The sequence below is a fragment of the Phocoena sinus genome, chromosome 13 (genome assembly GCF_008692025.1).
Source record: "Phocoena sinus isolate mPhoSin1 chromosome 13, mPhoSin1.pri, whole genome shotgun sequence".
In the NCBI taxonomy this organism is placed as follows: Eukaryota; Metazoa; Chordata; class Mammalia; order Artiodactyla; family Phocoenidae; genus Phocoena; species Phocoena sinus.
In genome coordinates this window covers 34,793,929-34,819,119 of record NC_045775.1, presented here as the reverse complement: position 1 = coordinate 34,819,119, position 25,191 = coordinate 34,793,929, and the positions used below count along the sequence as shown (strand labels likewise).

General features: G+C 41.0%; 1 protein-coding gene across 6 annotated transcripts in view; it reads right to left on the bottom strand.

Annotated features, from left to right (window-relative positions):
• Window positions 1-25,191, bottom strand: part of MTA3 (metastasis associated 1 family member 3) — a 197,564-nt gene that overhangs the window by 118,605 nt on the left and 53,768 nt on the right. The window lies entirely within an intron of this gene.

Genomic DNA, 25,191 nt, shown 5'->3' with positions numbered 1-25,191 from the left:
AAGATATACAACACTGAGCAAGTTTTTAAAAAGTCTTTTCAAATAGGGAAGAATATAGAAAATATTTCTTTAACTGTAGAGGACTGAGTAATCTGAAAACAACCTCAACAAAAGAAAAAATGGGTTTGCTCCTTGAACTATGAAAACGCAACAAAGGAGTCAACCATATTACACCTTAAAGGCAAAAACAATTATTAAAAAAAACAGGAAATAAAATCTTTTATTTATTATCACAAGAGATGTCTTTCTAACACATAACCTTCAATAATTTTCTACCAGGTTGAAATTAATTCCTCTCAGGAGTTGCAGTTTCACCCTCATGAATTACCGATACTCTTAAATATAAAGCAAGTTGGGCTAACCAGCTATTTTTACAGCCTTGCCACACAAAGACTCACAAATCTCCACAATGTGAAAATATTCATGCAGCTTTAAAGAGTATTCTAGGACTTCCCTGGTGGCCCAGCGGTTAAGAATCCATCTGCCGGGACTTCCCTGGTGGCGCAGTGATTAAGAAGCCGCCAACCAATGCAGTGGACACAGGTTCAAGCCCTGGTCCGGGAAGATCCCACATGCCACGGAGCAACTGCGCCCGTGCGCCACAACTACTGAGCCGGCGCTCTGGAGCCCATGAGGCACAACTACTGAAGCCCACATGCCTAGAGCCCATGCTCTGCGACAAGAGAAGCCACCGCAAGAGAAGCCCGCACACCGCAACGAGGAGTAGCCTCCGCTCGCCGCAACTAGAGAAAGCCTGCATGCAGCAACGAAGACCCAATGCAGCCAAAAATAATATAAATAAATAAATAAATTTTAAAAATAAATAAATTTAAAATAAAGACTATTCTAACTATTATACACTGGGTCCATGAGGGGAAAAAAAAAACACAAGACAAAGCAAGAGATCATGGGGAAAAAAACTATGTTGGGCTTCCCTGGTGGCGCAGTGGTTGAGAGTCTGCCTGCCGATGCGGTAGACACGGGTTCGTGCCCCAGTCCGGGAAGATCCCACATGTCGCGGAGCGCCTGGGCCCGTGAGCCATGGCCGCTGGGCCTGCGCGTCCGGAGCCTGTGCTCCACAACGGGAGAGGCCACAACAGTGAGAGGCCTGCGTACCGCAAAAAAAAAAAAAAAAAAAAAAAAAAAATTTAAAAAAAAAAATTAAAAAAAAAAAAAAAATATGTTAAGAAAGATGAATTTGGGACTTCCCTGGTGACACAGTGGTTAAGAATCTGCCTGCCAAAGCAGGGGACACGGGTTCAAGCCCTAGTACAGGAAGATCCCACATACCGCGGAACAACTAAGCCCATGCGCCACAACTACTGAGCCTGCACTCTAGAGCTCATGTGCCACAACTACTGAGCCCGCATGCCACAACTACTGAAGCCTGTGTGCCTAGAGTCCGTGCTCCTCAACAAGAGAAGCCACTGCAATGAGAAGCCTGCGCACCGCAACGAAGAGTAGCCCCCGCTCGCCACAACCAGAGAAAGCCCAGGCACAGCTACAAAGACCCAACGCAGCCAAAAATAAAAATAAAAAATAAATAAACTTATAAAGTCCCCTATTATGATGGTGTTACTGTCAATTTCCCCTTTTATGGCTGTTAGTATTTGCCTTATGTATTGAGGTGCTCCTATGTTGGGTGCATAAATATTTACAATTGTTATATCTTCTTCCTGGATTGATCCCTTGATCATTATGTAGTGTCCTTCTTTGTCTCTTCTAATAGTCTTTATTTTAAAGTCTATTTTGATATGAGAATTGCTACTCCAGCTTTCTTTTGATTTCCATTTGCATGGAATATCTTTTTCCATCCCCTCACTTCCAGTCTGTATGCATCCGTAGGTCTGAAGTGGGTCTCTTGTAGACAGCACATAGATGGGTCTTGTTTTTGTATCCATTCAACCAGTCTATGTCTTTTGGTTGGAGCATTTAATCCATTTACATTTAAGGTAATTATCAATATGTATGTTTCTATTCCCATTTCTTAATTGTTTTGGGTTTGTTATTGTAGGTCTTTTTCTTCTCTGTGTTTCCTGCCTAGAGAAGTTCCTTTAGCATTTGTTGTACAGCTGGTTTGGTGGTGCTGAATTCTCTTAGCTTTTGCTTGTCTGTAAAGGTTTTTTTTGTTTGTTTGTTTTCATTTTATTTTTTTTAACATCTTTATTGGGGTATAATGCTTTACAATGGTGTGTTAGTTTCTGCTTTATAACAAAGTGAATCAGTTATACATATACATATGTTCCCAAATCTCTTCCCTCTTGCATCTTCCTCCCTCCCACCCTCCCTATCCCACCCCTCCAGGCGGTCACAAAGCACCGAGCTGATATCCCTGTGCTATGCGGCTGCTTCTCACTAGCTATCTACCTTACGTTTTGTAGTGTATATATATGTCCATGCCTCTCTCTCGCTTTGTCACAGCTCACCCTTTCCCCTCCCCATATCCTCAAGTCCATTCTCCAGCAGGTCTGTGTCTTTATTCCTGTCTTACCCCTAGGTTCTTCATGACATTTATTTCTTCTTAAATTCCATATATATGTGTTAGCATACGGTATTTGTCTCTCTCTTTCTGACTTATTTCGCTCTGTATGACAGACTCTAGGTCTATCCACCTCATTACAAATAGCTCAATTTCGTTTCTTTTTATGGCTGAGTAATATTCCATTGTATGTATGTGCCACATCTTCTTTATCCATTCATCCGATGATGGACACTTAGGTTGTTTCCATCTCCGGGCTATTGTAAATAGAGCTGCAATGAACATTTTGGTATATGATTCTTTTTGAATTATGGTTTTCTCAGGGTATATGCCCAGTAGTGGGATTGCTGGGTCATATGGTAGTTTGATTTGTAGTTTTTTAAGGAACCTCCATACTGTTCTCCATAGCGGCTGTACCAGTTCACATTCCCACCGGCAGTGCAACAGTCTGCCCTTTTCTCCACACCCTCTCCAGCATTTATTGTTTCTAGATTTTTTGATGATGGCCATTCTGACTGGTGTGAGATGATATCTCATTGTAGTTTTGATTTGCATTTCCCTAATGATTAATGATGTTGAGCATTCTTTCATGTGTTTGTTGGCAGTCTGTATATCTTTGGAGAAATGTCTATTTAGATCTTCTGCCCATTTTTGGATTGGGTTGTTTGTTTTTTTGTTATTGAGCTGAGTCTGTAAAGGTTTTAATTTCTCCGTCAAATCTGAATGAGATCCTTGCTGGGTAGAGTAATCTTGGTTGTAGGTTTTTCCCTTTCATCACCTTAATATGTCCTGCCACTCCCTTCTAGCTTGCAGAGTTTCTACTGAAAGATCAGCTGTTAACCTTATGGGGATTCCCTAACCTTATGGGGATTCCCTTGTATGTTATCTGTTGCTCTTCCCTTGCTGCTTTTTTTTTTTTTTTCCTTGCTGCTTTTAATATTTTTTCTTTGTATTTAATTTTTGATAGTTTGATTAATATGTGTCTTGACACGTTTCTCCTTGGATTTATCCTGCCTGGGACACTGTGCTTCCTGGACTTGATTAACTATTTCCTTTCCCATATTAGGGAAGTTTTCAACTATAATCTCTTCAAATATTTTCTCAGTCCCTTTGTTTTTCTCTTCTTCTTCTGGGACCCACATAATTCAAATGCTGGTGCATTTAATATTGTCCCAGAAGTCTCTGAGAGTGTCCTCAATTCTGTTCATTCTTTTTTCTTTTTTCTGCTCTGCGGTACTTATTTCCACTATTTTATCTTCCAGGTCACTTATCCATTCTTCTGCCTCAGCTATTCTGCTATTGGTTCCTTCTACAGAATTTTTATTTCATTTATTGTGTTGTTATCATTGTTTGCTCTTTAGTTCTTCTAGGTCCTTGTTAGACGTTTCTTGTATTTTCTCCATTCTATTTCCAAGATTTTGGATCACCTTTACTATCATTATTCTGAATTCCTTTTCGGGTAGACTACCTATTTCCTCTGCATTTGTTTGGTCTGGTGGGTTTTTACCTTGCTCCTTCATCTGCTGTGTATTTCTCTGTCTTCTGATTTTGCTTAATTTACTGTGTTTGGGGTCTTCCTTTTCGCAGGCTGCATGCAGGTTCATAGTTCCCATTGTTTTTGGTGTCTGCCCACAGTGGGTAAGGTTGGTTCAGTGGGTTGTGTAGGCTTCCTGGTGGAGGAGACTGGTGCCTGTGTTCTGGTGGATGAGGCTGGATCTTGTCTTTCTAGTGGGCAGGACCGCGTCCGGTGGTGTGTTTTGGGGTGTCTGTGAACTTATTATGATTTTAGGCAGCCTCTCTGCTAACGGGTGGGGTTGTGTTCCTATCTTGCTAGTTGTTTGGCACGGGGTGTCCGGCACTGGAGCTTGCTGGTCATTGAGTGGAGCTGGGTCTTAGCATTGAGACAGAGATCTCTGGAAGACTTCTCGCCGACTGGTATTACGTGGAGCTGGGAGGTCTCTGGTGGACCACTGTCCTGAACTCGGCTCTCCCACCTCAGAGGCTCAGGCCTGACACCCAGCCAGAGCACCAAGATCCTGTGAGCCACATGGCCAGGTATGTGGAGAGTTTCTTCCCTTTTGGGAAGTCTGAGGTCTTCTGCCTTCAGTAGGTATTCCGTAGGAGTTGTTCCACATGTAGATGTATTTTTGATGTATTTGTGAGGAGGAAGGTGATCTCCACGTCTTACTCCTCTGCCATCTTGAAGGTGTCCACTTGCAGTTCTTTTGACCCTGAGTTTAATTATAGGAGTTGAAATCTTCTTTGCAGTTTCTGTGATTACTTCTCCTAGAGGTTTCCAGATTTGAAATGTGTAGCAACCTGCAAATCCAAGAGCTGCAATACCCAGCCCCACAGCTATAGAACTCCTTGCCAGTCCCTGGTCAATGTCAGCGTCCAACCACTTGGTCAGGGGCGGCGAGTACTCAGCGTAGCGCAGGCCGTCACCGGCAGTGGAAGAGCTCATATTCTAATTCCACTAAATGTTGCTATGACTTTTGGTAAGTTACTGACTTCTCTTTGGGCCACTGTAGAAATAGAGCTAATAACAACCTAAATTAACAAATTCTAGTAGTGACAATTAAAAGAACAAAATGAATATGTGTCTAGTGTACCATCTGAAACACAGAGTTCAAAATTGTTAGTTTTCAGGACTTCCCTTGTGGTCCAGTGCAGGGGATGTGGGTTCGATCCCTGGTCAGGGAACTAAGATCCCACGTGCCATGGAGCAACCAAGCCTGCCCGCCATAACTAGAGAGCCCACATGTCACAACTGCTGAGCCCGCATGCCACACCTAGAGAGCCTGCGCACTGCAACTACTGAGCCCGTGTGCTCTGGAGCCCACGTGCCACACTACAGAGAAGCCCACACACTGCAACTAGAGAAACCTGCGTGCCACAATGAAGAGCCCATGCGCTGTAACGAAAGATCCCATGTTGCAACGAATCTACCATGAGCAGCAACTAAGGCCCAACGCAGCCTAATTAATTAATTAATTAATTTTTTAAAATGTATTAAAAAATTGGAGGCTTCCCTGGTGGCGCAGTGGTTGAGAATCCGCCTGCCAATGCAGAGGACACGGGTTCAATCCCTGGTTCAGGAAGGTCCCACATGCCATGGAGCAACTAAGCCTGTGCACCACAACTACTGAGCCCACGTGCCACAACTAGTGAAGCCTGTGCACCTAGAGCCTGTGCTCCACAACAGGAGAAGCCACCGCAGTGAGAGGCCCACGCACCGAAGCGAAGAGTGGCCCCCACTCACCGCAACCAGAGAAAGCCCGCGCACAGCAACCAAGACCCAACGCAGCCATAAATAAGTAAATAAATAAATAAATAAACAATTTTTAAGAAAAATGTTAGTTTTCCTTCCTTCTCAAAGATAAAGTATTGATGGGTTGAAAGTGTTAAAATCTCTTTTGGTATACAATATAGGTTATTATCACATTTACTGAAAAGCAAAGTCTGTGAACAAAAGGCCAGGTAAAATAATACTGATTTACAACCAACAGAGCAAAGATATCTTAATTAAGCTTAAAGACTGCACAAAATTAGAACTACATTCAACATCCTGTAATAAACCATAATGGAAAAGAATGTGAAAAAGAATATAACATATATATGTATAACAATCATTTTGCTGTACAACAGAAACTAACACAACACTGTAAATCAACTATACTTCAGCAAAATAAATTTTAAAAAAATTTAAAAGACTGCACAAAATTAAAATCAAACAAAACATTGTAAAAAAATGTACATTTATTAATGCTAAGAAAAATGGAAAATGAACAAATAAGGCCCTTTTCAGTGCCTTAAATTTTTGTTTATTACTTTTTATCCTATACGTGCAGTAAACACGTAGAATAAATGTAAGGAGCCCCTTCTCACATCTTGGACAAAGAAACTGAAGATAATAGGGGAAAGGGTTAGAGAACATCTGAACATCTGGAGTGTAGGCCTAGAGTGTGAGTTATGCTATGGGTGCCTGCTTGAATCTCCAGGGAAGGAATATGACCCCTGGAAGCCCTCCAGGTGAAGATGATAAACAGGTGATGGAGGGGGCCATCAAAGATGCCTCCTACCTCAGCTCCACAACAAAACTGGCCAGATCCAAGAAGATGTTCTCCTCTTAAGTATCCTCTCCATCTCTTTACAAGAAGAATCTCCCATCTATACTGTCCTGTTCTTACCAAAACTTGTTATGAAAACAGTTCTCTTTACTCTTTTATAAAATGTATAGGCAATTGGGGTACTTTAACTTGTGAATGATCACTTCCTAAAAAGATCTGGTGTCACTTTAGAAGCCCCCCTGCTAGGGGTCAGGAGTCCTTCCTGGGTATGTCACCTCTACCACAGCATTTACTATGCTTCAGTGAAACAGCCTACATCTGTAACCTACAGGACTAAGCCTTTCTGAGAGCAGGGACAGTGTCTGGTCACTGTAAACATTCAGAGCATCCAGAACAGCCATCTGCTCATACTGAGATGCTCAGTAAATTGTTTTTTTTTTTTTTCAGTAAATTATTTACTTAACAAATAAAGAATAAGATATTAGAGGGAGTATAGCCCACTGAAAATAACTGGATTTGGAATTTCCAGTTCTAGTTCTAGAATATCACCCACTTGATATATAATTCTGAATGGGGTATACTGAACACAGCAATAATAATCCTTATCCACCACCATCACTACTATCCAGCTTAATACCACTACAGTAAATATTTGGATTTTCTCAACCTCCTTTCTTCCCTTTGCAGAGATCAGAAAGCTTAAAATTAGCTCCCAGATTCCCAAGCACCCCGAGTTGTGCATGGGAACTGGCATGCAATGGACTGGGAGGCTATGAGACAGGGGCCATCTTCCTGAGACTATTAGCCATTAGCAAAGTTGAAAGTGAGGCTTTTATGCAGCAATGTCCATTCTCCAAGTTCCTAGGTGTCAAGAATGCGGCAGGCATCAGCAGCTTCTAGATATGACCTCTAAAAACCTGGACTGAGGCTTCAGGTGACCATTTTCCAACTTCCTGGCTGTGAGGGGCAACCAAAAAAGCATGGTGCTTGCTAGCTTGGCTCCAGAGGGACCAGCTTCCCACATGGGTCAGATTTTTGTACTGTTATGGGAGTCTTCCAGAGGCCCAGCCTAGGATATGTTCCTTCAACCATTCCACCATTTGGGAAGCACTTAATTCCCAGTAATAGACCAAAGCCAGATTGGTTTCTGTTTCTTTCAGTGACACTGATTCAAAAAGCTACCATTTTCTGTACACCTCATGATCTGCCAGACACTTTATTCATTTAATTCCTACAACAACTCTCAAGACAGGGAGGGTAATAGGTAGAAAGTATTATTAAGCCCCTTGTAAAGATGAAGAAACTAAGGCTCAGCAAGGTTAACTAATGTGCCCAAGGCTACTAAATGATAGAACCAGCATTAATATCCAGGTCCGACTCCAAAACTCCTTTTTTCACAAGGCCAAATTGGACAAACATAAAATGAAGTACAGTCATATTTATCTCCTCCAAAGTAAATTTTAGAGATAAATAAAAGAAAGTGTAGAAAAACAGGAATCAGAGGATAGATCATTAGTCCAGCTAGGTAACCTTGGGTCAAGAACTCAGCTATAGGGCTTCCCTGGTGGCGCAGTGGTTGAGAGTCCCCCTGCCGATGCAGGGGACACGGGTTCGTGCCCTGGTCCGGGAAGATCCCACATGCCGCAGAGCGGCTGGGCCCGTGAGCCATGGCCGCTGAGCCTGCGTGTCCGGAGGCTGTGCTCCCCAACGGGAGAGGCCACAACAGTGAGAGGCCCGCGTACAGAAAAAAAAAAAAAAAAGAACTCAGCTATAAAACAGAGAGTTTAAACAGATTATGTATAGGGTCCTTCCAGATTTAAAATTCTAGAGTCTGAAATGCTAATGAAAACATACTTTGGGCTATTCTAAATAAAGACAATATGTAAAGGTAAAAGCACTAGCAGAAACAGAGGTAGTAGTAGGAAGCTACAGAATTCAATATCTATACTATACTTCAATGGAAAGATTTTTTTAATGATAACCTGTGGAAAATTTTAGATAAGCTACTCTGACTACAAAAATGATATTCATTCAACCAGTCATATGAAAATATAAAACATGAAGTCTGTATCGTTCCATCCCACAAATTAAGTAAAGCTAACACAAAGCCTTTAGAGAAGCTTAAGAATATCTAATTATTGGAATGCCTCATTTAATGATCAAAAGGCAATGTGACATCAATTTTAAAGTAGTAATATAGTACTTGCTTTGTTTAAAAAGATAATAGCAATCATTAACATTCAAAGTAACAGATCAATAAGAAAATGTGTATCATAAAACATAATTAACTTGCCAAATAATAAACCTCTGTAATATTTACAGTTGATAATAATCAGGTTAATGAGACATAAACTTGCCATAACTACTAACTGTAAAATGTCATTCACAAAAATAAAAACATTATAAAATAGCAAGAGAAAAATGTCCTTATAAATGAATGTTTATTACTTTTTTTTTTTTTTTTTTTTGTGGTACGCAGGCCTCTCACTGTTGTGGCCTCTCCCATTGTGGAACACTGGCTCCGGACGCGCAGGCTCAGCGGCCATGGCTCACGGGCCCAGCCGCTCCACGGCATGTGGGATCTTCCTGGACTGGGGCACGAACCCGTGTTCCCTGCATCGGCAGGCGGACTCTCAACCACTTCACCACCAGGGAAGCCCAATGTTTATTACTTTTAATGCAGTGACAGAAAATAGATCTTCGTGCCAACTCCAATCAACTGGTAGTAGCTGCCTGGAAAACACTGAGAAGTTTCTCCAGGGGCAGAGTTAGGGCTCAGTGTCTCAGATTAGCCACATTTGGACCTGGATTCAAAAAAAGGAAAGTGTTGGGACTTCCTGGCGGTCTAGTGGTTAAAACTTCACGCTTCTACTGCAAAGGGCGTGGGTTTGCTCCCTGGATGGTGAACTAAGATCCCACATGCTGTGCAGTGCAGCCAGAAAATAAAATAAATAAAATGTTAAAAATAAAATAGAGAGAGAGAGAAAGGCTGAGGTCTATGCACCTAAATACTTTATAGACTAAGATACAACGGATCTATGGGCTATGTTCTCATAATGTCAAAGTTCAGAAGAATACACAACAGATATCTAGAAATCAAATATGTTTAGCCTTATCCCTGCTAATAAAATTTGTGGTCAAAGCACAAAAAAGGTTCTTCAAATACCAGGGTAACTTTCTGTTGTTGTTTGTGTTTCCCCTTCTCTCTTTAGTATTACTCTTGGAAGTATTACAGTTTCAACAACTGAGCTGAATAAATTCAGAATAGATACAGCTGTTGATCAAATAAGTGAGCTGGAGTATTAAATCAAAGAATTCTTCCAGTAAGCTACACAAAAGGCCTAAGAAATGAAAAGAATGAGATCAGTTAACAGAAGTCACAACTTTTGTTACTAGGAATTCCAGAAAGAGAGACAATAGAAGGACAATGAAGAAATAGAAATCCTAGAAGAAAACATCCCTGAGCTGAAAACAAATTACAGGTCTTCCTTCACTCCAACACATTCACCAAAAACACACAGAATGGTTTACTGAAGTAAGTGCAACATGCAGACAATATTCTGGCAAGATTTCAGAAGGCCAATTCTAAAGCTGTGTTTTTCCAGAGTGAAAAACATGTTAAGAATAAGAAGAATTACAAGAATAAGAATTATATTGACATCAAGAATAAGAATTATATTGACATCAGAGTTGTTATCAACAACACTAGATTCCAGAAGACAATGGAGTTAATTGTTTCAAAGTTCTGAGAGGAAACTATTTTGAACCTAGAATTCTATAAAGAGACAAACTAGCATTAAGTATGACGGTAAGATTTAGAAAGCTCACCACCCACAGACTCTTTGTGAAAAAAATTTAGATAAGGGCAAAGCAAAACATAAATGTAGTTCAAAAATAAAGAGAGCTTGGATTCCAAAAAAACAAACAAACAAAACCGTATTTATTGAGTTAACTGAAGATTTTTTCCACTACACATTAATTTAGAAGTTACTCAATATAAAAAAGGCAAATGATATAAACAGTTCACAGAAAAGCAAACAAAAGTGGCTTTTATAAGAAAGCCACATTTTCATAAGAAATGTAAAATAAAACTATACCAAGGTATCATTTTTTACCTATTAGGTTAAGTAAAGATCAAAGGCCTGATAGTAAACTATATTGGTACGGGTGGGAGGGAATAGACACTTATTTGTTGCTGACAGGTCTAAACTGACACCCTGGCTGAGGCAGGCAATTTGGCAATATCTATCAAGATTACAGGGCTTCCCTGGTAGCGCAGTGGTTGACAGTCCGCCTGCCGATGCAGGGGACACAAGTTCGTGCCCCGGTCCGGGAAGATCCTACATGCCGCGGAGCGGCTGAGCCCGCGAGCCATGGCTGCTGAGGCTGCGCGTCCAGAGCCAGTGTTCCGCAATGGGAAAGGCCACAACAGTGAGAGGCCTGCGTACCGAAAAAAAAAAATAATAATAATAATAAAATAATAAAAAAAAGATTACAATGCATAATCTTTTGATCCCACAACTGCAATTCTAGGAATCTATCCTAAATATAGATGCTGTGCTCATAACATGTGCTAAATGATAATGTACTCTGCAGAAGTATTTGACAGCAAAAGATAAAAAACGCAATCCTCCACCAGTACAGACTAGTTAAATTATAGTAAAAACATCAAACTGTGGAATACAATGCAGCCATTAAAGTACATACAGATATGGAAGGATCTCCGAGATAAGAAAAAAGCAAGGCCCAGGAAAAGTGGTATAGTGTTAACAGAAGTCTTCAAAAGGTGAGCCTGAACACTTCTAAGGGTACAGAAGACATTGTAAGGGATACACAGAAACACAGGTTTAAGGAAATCAACTTTTAGATCAAATTCCACATGTACTAGCCTGAGAACTAGCACAGGATCCTTCTTTTCTCATCTCCACCACTCTTCTCTTACCTCTCCACCACTCTAAATCTTAAAGTACAGCACAGCCCAAGGGAGTAAAAACCACCAGAGCACCAAACAAGGAGATCACTGGTGACAAAACAGGGACACGATAAAGATATCAGAAATTCGCAGAATACGGTTTTGTGTCTTACACATACTTTAGTCACAACAAAGTATGGTAATAGAATTGGGGTATTTTGGCCAATGTTAGCATGTTATGAATTCAGAAATATTTGAGACTATGGCATCACATATCTACGTGTTGATCAACTGATAGATATATGAACAATTTATACTTAAAGACTTCACTTTTTCCAACCCCTGGATGGTAATAAAAAAATACACCATTCCTGGGCTTCCCTGGTGGTGCAGTGGTTAAGAATCCGCCTGCCAACGCAGGGAACACGGGTTCAAGCCCTGGTCCGGGAATATCCCACATGCTGTGGAGCAATTAAGTCCGTGCGCCACAACTACTGAGCCTGTGCTCTAGAGCCCGTGAGCCACAACTACTGAAGCTCGCGCGCCTAAAGCCCATGCTCCGCAACGAGAAGCCACTGCAATGAGAAGCCCGTGCACTGCAGTGAAGAGTAGCCCCTGCTCACCACAACTAGAGAAAGCCCACGTGCAGCAACGAAGACCCAACACAGTCAAAAATAAAATAAATTTATTAAAAAAAAAAAACCACACCTGAACAGTCCCAAGATAAAAAAAAACAGAGTCTGCAAAAAATGCTGATGGCCTTAGTTCATCACAGCAAGGCTCTGAGCATTATCCAGGAATCTATCTTAGAATTCAGAAGGAGATGGTTGCCTTGGGGATGCACAGTACTCATTTATTAAAATTGGAAAAAGACTTGACAGAAAGTTTGATTTAGCTGCCTGGTTTTTGTCAATAAGGACTGGCTTTATCATTAAAGTTTTACTGTTAGTCATTTTCCATTGAATAAATGAAATCCACGGTTCCAACAATCTGATGTACATATATTTAAATACGGTTCATATTATACTTTATATATCAATTTACATGTCATATATATTTAAATATATAAGTACACAAATGGTATAAGATCCAAACATTTTATCAGACTTAAATTTAAAATGCAAAGGTTTATTTTTATATTTTTGGCTGTGTTGGGTCTTCGCTGTGGTGTGCGGGGTTCTCATTGTGGTGGCTTCTCCTGTTGCAGAGCATGGGCTCTAGGTGTGTGGGTTTCAGTAGCTGTGGCTCGCGGGCTCTAGAGCACAGGCTCAGTAGTTGTGGTGCACAGGTTTAGCTGCTCCGCGGCATGTGGGATCTTCCCGGACCAGGGCTCGAACCCCTGTCCCCTCCATTGGCAAGCGGATTCTTACCCACTGCGCCACCAGGGAAGTTCCGCAAAGGTATATTTAAATGAACATTATTTCAACTTTCCCAAACCTTTCTGAGTATACTGGTTTAAATAAGGTCCCTATGATGGTTAGTTTTATGTGTCAAACTGGCTAGGCTATAGTCCCTAGTTATTCAAATATTAACTAGGTGTTGCTGTGAAAGTATTTTGTAGATGGGATTACCATCAGCTGACTCTGAATAAAGGAGATTATCCTCAATAATCTGGGTGGGTCTCATACAATCAAATGAAAGATCTCAGGAGCAAAACTGAGATTTCCTTGGGCTTCCCTGGTGGCGCAGTGATTGAGAGTCCGCCTGCCGATGCAGGGGACACGGGTTCGTGCCCCGGTCCGGGAAGATCCCACATCCCGCGGAGCGGCTGGGCCCGTGAGCCATGGCCGCTGAGCCTGCGCGTCCAGAGCCTGTGCTCCGCAGCGGGAGAGGCCACAACAGTGAGAGGCCCAGCGTATCGCAAAAAAAAAAAAAAAAACCTGAGATTTCCCTGAGGAAGAAGAAATCCCACCTGGCCAGACCCACAATAATTTATTCATTTTGCAATAAATAAATCTCTTTATATATCTATACAAACCAGTTGGAGATTACATACGTGTATAGGATATTATGTATTTATATATACACAAAATCTCCAACTAGTTGTTCATCTGGTAGACCCCTAAGTGATACAATCTACGTAGGTCAAAGAGTAGGAAGTAAAATTAACAGTCATTTGTTAGGTCTTGGTAAAGCCTTTTTATTCTGCTTCTCAAAAAATGAGATCATGAATGACTAATGACTGGGTAACAAACCTCTTCCAACTCTGGTGGTTTCAAATTCTCTGCTTTCAACAAGACTGAAATAGGACATAATTGAATTGTCAGCTGCTAAATCATTAAAAATCACTTTTGATGAAAAACTGCTATATGATTTTTCACATACAACTCAGAAGAACAAAGAGACACTTGTAAACTCTGAGGGCCGGGACTTCTGCTTGTTCAGTGCTTATCACCAGAACTTAGAGGAGTCTCCATAACACAGGAGGAGCTCAAAATATATTTGATAAATGAATAAATGAGGAAAACGGCACCATTCTCATCTACTTAGATGAAAAAATTTTGTCAGAAACTACACCTATAAACACAAAAATCAGGAACAGAATCAATACCAAACCCTCTCATTCTAGCAAAGAGTTACATTAATGCAAGAATTTGTTAACTAAATAAGGTGAGAAGAATCCCCACCCATCTCGTTAAGAGATGATTTCCAGTAAAAATGTATTTTTATGTTTAGTAATTATCAAACTTTTTACAGTAATTGTACTATAATTATAATAAATCCAAAAGAAATTAAGACTGAGCCTTATAAAGTCAAGAAATACAAAGTGTTTTAAAATTTTAATTTATGTTTAATTTTTGTTGCAGAGTAATATGATGATAAACAAAACTTTTCAAGCATAAAATACATTTAGGCTAGAATACTGCAGAGAAAGCAAAATGGAAAAGAGCTCAAGGAGAGAAAAGGATCACGTAAAATTTCAAACTGTTCAACAGGAGCTTGTTCATGCTTTTTTTTTTTTTTAACCTGTGATGGTGGGCAAATTGTTACAGTATTTCTTTTTTTTTTCTGGCTATACTGTACCAAGCAGCTTTCTGGATCTTAGTTCCCTGACCAGGGATGAACCCCGGCCCCCAGTAGTGGACACGCGGAGTCCTAACCACTGGATGGCCAAGGAATTCCATAGCCATTTATTTATTTTTAATTTTTGAATTTTATTTACTTTTTTATACAGTAGGTTCTTGTTAGTCATCAATTTTAAACACATCAGTGTATACACGGCAATCCCAATCGCCCAATTCATCACACCACCATCCCCAACCCCTGCCATTTTCCCCCTTGGTGTCCATACATTTGTTCTCTACAGGGAAGCCCACAACTATTTAAATTTTTGATGAAAAATTTTAGATGTCAACTTTCAAATGTATAAGGGAGGGACTTCCCTGGTGGCGCAGTGGTTAACAATCCGCCTGACAATGCAGGTGACATCGGTTCGATCCCTGGTCCAGGAAGATCCCATATGCCGCGGAGCAACTAGGCCCGTGCGCCACAGCTACTAAGCCTGCGCTCTAGAGCCCACGAGACACAACTACTGAGCCCGTGTCCCCTGCATTGGCAGGCAGATCCCACATGCCGCGGAGCAACTAAGCCTGTGCACCACAATTACTGAAGCCCATGTGCCACAACTACTGAAGCCCGTGCACCTAGAGCCGGTGCTCCATGAGAGAAGCCACTGCAATGAGAAGCCCATGCACTGCAATGAGGAGTAGTACCCGCTTGCCACAACTAGAGAAAGCCCGCATGCAGCAACGAAAACCCAACGCAGCCAAAAACAGACTAAATTAATTAATTTTTAAAAAAAGCCTGTATCAATCCTAGCTGAATATAAGTAACTTTAACTTTTAACTTTTTTATTACTTGCAACTTTAATCTCTAATTTGGAGGAATTAGGTAAACTATTAAGAGCTTTTTTTTTGTTTAATTTGTACATACCGAGTAACTTCCATGTTCCCAAAGTTACAGTGAATGTGAGCAAATGTGTTAGTCAACAATACAGACATAGTTTTTGTTTTATTATACTGCATTTAGTGCCCTGGTTCTTAAATGTGTACTAGTCTACACCCCAAGGACTCCTTTGGGAAGGGTGAGGTGGTGGCAGTACTACCACAATGGGAGCAGTATTAACATTTCATAGATGGAAGACAAGGATGTTAGATATCCCATAGATATATAGGTAGACAGCAGAGGACAGTCTGTGATTCATATGACTCTGAAATGTCCCTCTGGACATTTATGTAAGTGAAAAACATGATTCTGTTACCTGAGCCTAGAACTAATTCCATTCTATGTATGAGAACACAAAACATTTGGGGTATGGTTTTAATATAACTGACTTTTCCAGCAATGTAGCCATCATGTAAAAAGAGGAGAGGGCTTCCCTGGTGGCGCAGCGGTTGGGAGTCCGCCTGCCGATGCAGGGCACACGGGTTCGTGCCCCGGTCTGGGAGGATCCCGCGTGCCGCGGAGCGGCTGGGCCCGTGAGCCATGGCCGCTGGGCCTGCGCGTCCGGAGCCTGTGCTCCGCGACGGGAGAGGCCACAGCAGTGAGAGGCCCGTGTACCGCAAAAAAAAAAAAAAAAAAAAAAAAAAAAAAGAAATAAAAAAAAAAAAAAAAGGAAAGACTGTATTTTGTTTTGCTCAAAACTTACCAATAGTACCATTTTGAAAAAAATCTCAGGAAATAGTTCCTAGTACAAACTATCAGTCTAATTTATAACCACTGCATTGCTAGTGATTCTATGCATATATGCAAACATTCCACAATTTCGTTACAGCTTCCACTATTGTCATGCCTCAGCATTTACACATATTGAAATACAGTATATATGATCCTATTATATATAAGTTTTTTCTCTTTTATATTGCAGTCAGAACATAATACTGAGTTTTAATTTTGTTTATACATTATATGTATAAGTTATACTATCAATAAATTTCACTTCAGAATAATAAAGAGGGCATTTTTCCTGACTTGTGCTCAAAGTGACCAAAAAACATTTATAAGGAGTAAGGCACTGGGGCAAAAATCTCTTCATTTAATCAGTCTGTCAAAAGAAACTGAAGTTTACTTAAAGAAAACTAATAGTTCATTAAATACTTTTAGCTGGCAGTCATAAGCTTAAATATTGATTTTAAACTGTCACTGAAAATATCCCATTACAGAAAAACCTATTATGATCCTATTCCAGTTATATCGTCTACTGTTGAGTTACAAATCATCCCAAAACTTAGTGGCACAAGACAAACATTCTACTTTGCTGATTCAGTGGGTGAGGAATTCAGACAGGGCACAGCACAGAACTCTTGTCTGTGCTTCACAATAACTGGGGCCTCAAGAGGAACTCAAATGGCTGAGCCTGGATCAGCTGGTGGCTCCTTCAGGCATATGTCTGGCACCTGGGCTCAGATAGGACAGACCATCAACCTTAGCACCTACAAAGGGCCTCACCATGTAGCCTGGTTTTCTCACAGTATAGTGGCTAAGTTCCAAGGAGAACTATCCTGAGAGCAAACATTCCAAGAAAAGCAGGTAGAAGCTTCATGGCCTTTTCTGACCTAGCCTTGAAGAGTCAGACAGCATTACTTCCACAATACTGTTCTGGTCACAACCCCACCAAGATCCAAGTGGAGAAGACATGGACTTCATCTATCAATGGAAGGAATGTCAAAGAAGTTGAGGACCATGTTTTAAAACACCACAGATAGATAGACAGACAGACAGACAGATAGATAGATAAACACCACAGACTCTTTTCAGCCAACCAAGATGCTAAAACAAAACAACTGGTAGCCTGGCTGTTCTTCAAATTTGTTCCCTTGGTAAATTTAAAGCTACAAACACTTGTGGAGCAACTATATATATATAATGAACAAGATACACGAAAGCTGTAAAGATGATCAAAACCATCGTTAAAGAACTTAACACTGGGCTTCCCTGGTGGTGCAGTGGCTAAGAATCCACCTGCCAGTGCAGGGGACACGGATTCAAGCCCTGGTCCGGGAAGATCCCACGTGCTACGAAGCAACTAACCCCATGTGCCAGAACTACTGAGCCTGTACACTAGAGCCTCTGAGCCACAACTACTGAGCCCGCGTGCCTAGAGACCATACACGGCAACAAGAGAAGCCACCACAATGAGAAGCCTGCGCACCCCAACAAAGAGTAGTCCCTGCTCGCCGCAACTAGAGAAAGCCCAAGCACAGCAACAAAGACCCAGTGCAGCCAAAAATAAACTAAATTAAAAAAAAAATTTTTTATAATAAAATAAATACAGAGAAAACAGGCAATGATACATTACAGACCTCATGACAGAAGTACACAATGCTACCCATGAAGTGATCTTGTACCCAACACCCCAGAAAAATAAACCTAGATTCGATCCTCTAGAATCTGTATCTAACTATCCATCTACAAAGAAGCATGGTAAAGGACACAAGAGAGATGCAATGAAAAAACTCCAAGCCAAAAGAAACTCAACAGGATTAACCACCTGCTATCTTCAACAAAATACTGAGAGAGAGAATATGAAATAATATGTATCCAAAGATTAAAAGACTGGGCTTTCCTGGTGGCGTAGTGGCTGAGAGTCCGCCTACCGATGCAGGGGACACGGGTTCGTGCCCTGGTCCGGGAAGATCCCACATGCCGCGGAGCGGCTGGGCCCGTAAGCCATGGCCGCTGAGCCTGCACGTCCAGAACCTTGTGCTCCGCAACGGGGGAGGCCGCGGCAGTAAGAGGCCCACGTACCGCAAAAAAAAAAAAAAAAAAAGATTAAAAGACTTAAGGATGTCCACACAAAAACTTGTACAGGAATGTTCATAACACCATTATTCATAATAACCAGAAAGTGGAAACAATCCAAATGTCCATCAACTGATGAAAAGATAAAAAAATGTAGTACATCCACCCAATGTGGTATTTAGCTATAAAAAGGAATGAAGTGATCTCTTGGTTATTAAGTAACGCACTGTTTAGCCTCCACGTATTTGTGTTTTTTACAGTTTTCTTCCTGTAATTGATTTCCAATCTCATAGCGTTGTGGTCAGAAAACATGCTTGATTTGATTTCAATTTTCTTAAATTTTCTGAGACTTGATTTGTGACCCAACATGTGATCTATCCTGGAGAATATTCCATGTGCACTTGAGAAGAAAGTGTAGTCTACCACTTTGAGTTGCAATGTTCTATAAATATCAATTAGATTTATCTGGTCTATTGTGTCATTTACAGCTTGTGTCTCCTTATTTATTTTCTGTTTGAATGATCTGTCCATTGGTGTAAGTGGGGTGTTAACGTCCCCCACTATTATTGTGTTATTGTCCATTTCTCCTTTCATGGCTGTTAGTTAGCATCTGCCTTATGTACTGAGGTGCTCCTATGTTGGGTGCATAAACATTTATAATTGTTATATCTTCTCAGATTGATCCTTTGATCATTATGTAGTGTCCCTCCTTATCTCTTGTAACACTATTTTAAAGTCTACTTTATCTGATACGAGTATTACTACTCCAGCTTTCTTTTGATTTCCATTTGCATGGAGTATCTTTTTGCATCCCTTCACTTTCAGTGTGTATGTGTTCCTAGGTCTGAAGTGGATCTTTTGTAGATGGCATATATATGGGTGTTGTTTAAAAGATGCTCAACATCACTAATTATTAGAGAAATGAAAATCAAAACTACAATGAGGTTATCACCTCATGACGATCAAAATGGCCATTATCAAAAAAGCCAGAAACAATAAATGCTGGAAAGGGTGTGGTGAAAAGGGAACCCTCCTGCACTGTTGGTGGGAATGTAAATTGATACCACCACTATGGAAAACAGCATGGAGGTTCCTTTAAAAACTAAAAATAGAACTACCATATGATCCAGCAATCTCACTACTGGGCATATACCCTGAGAAAACCATAATTCAAAAAGAGATATGTACCACAATGTTCACTGCAGCAGTATTTACAATAGCCAGGACATGGAACCAACCTAAATGTCCATCAAAAGATGAATGGATAAAGAAGTTGTGGCACATACATACAATGGAATATTACTCAGCCATAAAAAGAAACAAAATTGAGTTATTTGTAGTAAGGTGGATGGACCTACAGTCTGTCATAAAGAGTGAAGTAAGTCAGAAAAAGAAAAACAAATACCATATCCTAACACATATATATGGAATCTAAAAAAAGTGGTTCTGAAGAACCTAGGGGCAGGACACAAATAAAGACACAGATGAAAAAAAAAAAAAAGACGCAGATGTAGAGAATGGACTTGAGGACACGGGGAGGGGGAAGGAGAAGCTGGGATGAAGTGAGAGTGGCATGGACATATATACACTACCAAATGTAAAATAGATAGCTAGTGGGAAGCAGCCACATAGCACAGGGAGATCAGCTCAGTGCTTTGTGACCACCTAGAGGGGGTGGGATAGGGAGGGTGGGAGGGAGACGCAAGAGAGAGGGTATATGGGGACATGTGTGTGCATATGGCTGATTTGCTTTGTTGTGCAACAGAAACTAACACAGTATTGTGAAGCAATTATACTCCAATAAAGAGCTATTAAAAAAAAAGGAATGAAAGAATTCACGCTATGACATGGAATAAACTTGAAAACATTAGGCTAAGTAAAAAGAAGCCAGACATAGGGCTTCCCTGGTGGCGCAGTGGCTGAGAGTCCGCCTGCCAGTGCAGGGGACACGGGTTTGTGCCCAGGTCCGGAAAGATCCCACGTGCCGTGGAGCGGCTGGGCCCGTAAGCCACGGCCGCTGAGCCTGCGCGTCCGGAGCCTGTGCTCCGCAGCAGGAGGGGCCGCAGCGGTGAGAGACCCGTGTACCGCAAAAAAAAAAGCCAGACACAAAAAACACATACTGTATGATTCCATTTATATGAAATGTCCAGAAAAGGCAACTCTACAGAGAAAGAAAGTAGATCAGTGGTTGCCTGATAGCAATAGGGGAGAATAGGGAGTAACTGGCCTCTTTTTGGGGTGATGAAAATAATCTGAAATTAGTAGTGGCGACGGTTTTACAACTTTGTGAGTATCCTGAAAACCACTAAATTGTGCAATCTAAAAGCATGGATTTTATGCTATGTGAATTATGTATCAATTATTTAAATGGACAAGCAAAAAAGACTTAAGAGTCTTACCAACCAATCATACTCAACTTATTTGGAGCCCAATTTAAACAAACTATAAAAAAAGAAAAAATAGGGTTTCCCTGGGGGCACAGTGGTTGAGAGTCCGCCTGCCGATGCAGGGGACACGGGTTCGTGCCCCGGTCCGGGAAGATCCCACATGCCACGGAGCGGCTGGGCCCGTGAACCATGGCCGCTGAGCCTGCGCGTCCGGAGCCTGTGCTCCGCAACGGGAGAGGCCACAACAGTGAGAGGCCGCGTACCACAAAAAAAAAAAAAAGAAAGAAAGAAAAAATATTCTAAAAGAAAAAATGTGAAAACTAACTAGATATTCAAGGACAGTAATGTTTACACAGAATCCTAAATGATCAATGGATGCTAAAACAAATGCATTAATGTTTGACCAAAAACAAGATGTTTACATAGTTGCCAGGTACCTCCCCCAAAATAACTTACTGGATACAAAGGAACACCACCTTTACCAAGTCATCAAACCTAACATCACCATTATTAAGACAAACCCAATTACATGGGTTTGTCCCAACGGATTTTGAAGGACACATCATCACCTCTATGGCATCCCTACAAAAAATACATAACCTGAATCTAATTATGAGGAAACATTACACAAACACAAACTGAGCCACATTCAACAAAATAAATGGCCTGTTTTCTTCAAAAACATTAAGGTCAAAAACCACAAAGGGGGGCTTCCCTGGTAGCGCAGTGGTTGAGAGTCCACCTGCCGATGCAGGGGATGAGGGTTTGTGCCCCAGTCCGGGAAGATCCCACATGCCGCGGAGCGGCTGGGCCCGTGAGACATGGCCACTGGGCCTGCGCATCCAGAGCCTGCGCTCCGCAGCAGGAGAGGCCACAGCAGTGAGAGGCTGCGGGGGTGAAAAAGAAAAACAAAAAAAAAAAACACAAAGGGACTTTCCTGGCAGTCCAGTGATTAAGACTCCACTCTTCCACTGCAGGGGGCACGGGTTTGATCCCTGGTCGGGGAACTAATCCTGCATGCCGCGTGGCGTGACCAAAAAAAAAAAAAAAAAACACAAAGACTGAGCTGGTTCCATATCAAGGATACATGACAATAAAATACAATGTGTGAGGACTTTCCTTGTGGCGCAGTGGTTAAGAATCCACCTGCCAATACAGGGGACACGGGTTCGAGCCCTGGACCGGGAAGATCCCACGTGCCATCAGCAGCTAAGCCCATGCACCACAACTACTGAGCCCGAGCTCTAGAGCTCGTGAGCCACAACTACTGAGCCTGCGTGCTGCGACTACTAAAACCTGCGTGCGCCTAGAGCCCATGCTCCGTGACAAAAGAAGCCACCACAACGAGAAGCCCGCGCACTGCAACAAAGAGGAGCCTCTGCTGGCCACAAATAGAGAACGCCCACATGCAGCAATGAAGACCCAACGCAGCCAAAAATAAATTAATTAATTAATTAAAATAAAATACAACGTGTGATTCTGGATTTTATCCTAGACTAAGGAAAAAATACATAGCTACGCAGAACACTGCTGAGACACGAAATTTGAATAAGGATTGCGAATGAGACAATAGCTTTGTGTAAATATTAGGGTTCCTGAGATGTTTACCACACTGTGGTTATGTAAGAGAATTTTCGTACATTTAGGAAAAACACTCTAAAGTCTCCAATTTACTCTCCAATGGTTCAGGAAAAATATATATATAATAAAGAATATATATATTATATATATAAAAAATGACAAAATGTTAATTGTTGAATCTGGGTAAAGGGCATACTGGAGTTCCTTGTATATTCTTGGCATTTCCTGTAAGTTTGAATGAGCCATATCTTTCAGAAATACATTCTGAAATATTTACAAATGAAAAAGTAAGATTTCTCTGATGAGCTTCAAAATAATGGGACAAGTAGGGGTCTAGATGAAATAATTGGTCATGTAGTAATAACTGTTAAAGTAGAATAATGGAAACATCAGGTGTATTATACTATTCTCTGTACTTTTCTATGTTTGAAATTTTCTGCGATAAAAAGTTTTAAAGAAGTCCACAATGAGGGACATCCCTAGTGGCACAGTGGTTGAGAATCCGCCTGCCAATGCAGGGGACACGGGTTCGAGCCCTGGTCCGAAATATCCCACATGCTGCGGAGCAACTAAGCCCATGCGCCACAACTACTGAGCCTGCGCTCTAGAGCCCAAGAGATACAAATACTGAGCCCGTGAGCCACAACTACTGAGGCTGTGTGCCACAACTATTGAAGCCCACACACATAGAGCCCATGCTTCGCAACAAGAGAAGCCACCTCAATGAGAAGCCCCCGCTCCACAACGAAGAGTAAACCCCGCTCACTGCAACTAGAGAAAGCCCACACACAGCAACGAAGACTCAATGCAGCCAAAAATAAAAAGATAAAATAAATTTATTAAAAAAAAAAAGAGGCACCCACATCCAGGACTCTAGTTTTGGAATGTTTCTAATATATGACACTCTCTCCATTAATCCCCCTTAAAACCTCTTTATAAAGCATGAACCATTCAGGCAATTTTATTTGCCTCATGTGAAGTTTTAGTCAATACAAAAACAGAAATACAGTTAATACCTCTAACTCTACTGTATATGGACATATAGTTACCTTCGAGAGTAAAATCAATAAATAATGGAAGAAAACAGGTAAATGTAGATAGAAGTAATCCACCCAAAGAGATGATCTACAAATCACAGAGAGAGAAAAACCAACTGACATTTGTTAAGCACCCATTATAAGCCATTCCTTAGGTCATTTAAGCTTCACATCAATGCTGGCATAATTTTTCCCTTAATTTTGTTTTTAATTTTTTTCCTTAATGTATACAATTTTAGATTTTTTAAAAAAAAATTTTTTTGGCCACGCTTCGTGGCCTGTGGGTTCTTAGTTCCCTGACCAGGGATCGAACCTGTGTCCTTGGTAGTGAACGCACAGAGTCCTAACCACTGGACCACCAGGGAATTCCCACCGTTAATTTTTTTTAACTGTGGTAAAATACATATGATTCAAAATGGGGACTTCCCGGGTGGTCCAGGGGTAAGACTCCACGCTCCCAATGCAGGGAGCCCGGGTTTGATCCCTGGTCGGGAAACTAGATCCTGCATGCATGCTGCAACTAAGAAGCCCGCATGCTGCAACTAAGAAGTCCACACATCCTGCATGTCGCAACTAAAAAAGATACCGCATGCCGCAATGAAGATCCCACGTGCCACAACTAAGACCCAGCGCAGCCAATATGAATAAATAATAAATATTTACTTTAAAAAAGAGGTGATTTTTTCAACCTCATTTTACAAATGAGGAAAATGCAGATGAGTGAGAAGTTAAGACATTTTCCTAAGGCAAGCAACAAGTCACCAACCAGAATCTGAACCCAGGTCTTTCTTTAAACTGCATGACTGCCATTATATAATTTCATTGGTTCTTAAGTTTCTTAAAATTTCATTTCTCTGAGTCAATACTAAGAGCCTCATCAATTCTAAAAAGCCTGATTTTCTACATTTACAAGCCTAAAACAGACAGCACCAAAAAAGGCAGCCATGCTGAGACCCTCCATGAACAGTCAACAGATGTCCAACCATCTTTACACTTCACTACCTTTGCAACAACTTTAGAAGCTACGTTAGAAGCTAAATTAAATCCAAAAGTACATGAATATAAATGAGACATTTTATCTTTAAGTTTATGTTGTAAATGGTGAATAAAATCCAAATAATTTTGCACAGATACTTTAATAACACTGAATTTCTAGATTTCAGGTATAGCTAAAATAACTGATTAGTATGTCATTTTAAAAAGCAATACTTTGGTCTCATACATGAGGAGCAAATATGATTACCCTGAATCTGTGAATATATAATTTGTAAATACTACAGAATAACCCATATCATAATTAACACTTTCTCTACAAAAATGGAAAGAAACTGAAAAACTCTATGAACTACAGCAGAAATATAGTAGGAATTTAACTTATGAGACAGACATCCAGTAGGGAAATCATTCTCAGGCAGACACAGAACAAACCTGTGCGCCAACAGCCTCCCTTCCCCCATTACCAAAACATTTCAAAAGCTTCAGGAACCCCAAGACCAGAGTTTGAGACACTACAGTATTAAACTGAAAAATACATTTACATATGGTCCTAGCCTCATTACATATTTTGTAGGACAAAAATGGCTTTCAAAATAAAGTACTGGGGCTTCCCTGGTGGCGCAGTGTTTGAGAGTCCGCCTGCCGATGCAGGGGACGCGGGTTCGTGCCCCGGTCCGGGAAGATCCCACATGCCGCGGAGCAGCTAGGCCCGTGAGCCATGGCCGCTGAGCCTGCGCTTCCAGAGCCTGTGCTCCGCAACGGGAGAGGCCACAACAGTGAGAGGCCCGCGTACCACCAAAAAAAAAAATAAATAAAAAAAAAATAAAGTACTTATACTTCTTTCTTAAAATTTAGATCACTTTTTTATTGATTGTTTAAAAAAAAATCAAAGGGGCTAAAATATGTCAAAGCTGTTGACTGCGGAGGGAGAAGCACACAATGAAGATTAAACTACAAAGAAATGCTCAGAGTTGCTATCTGCAAGAAT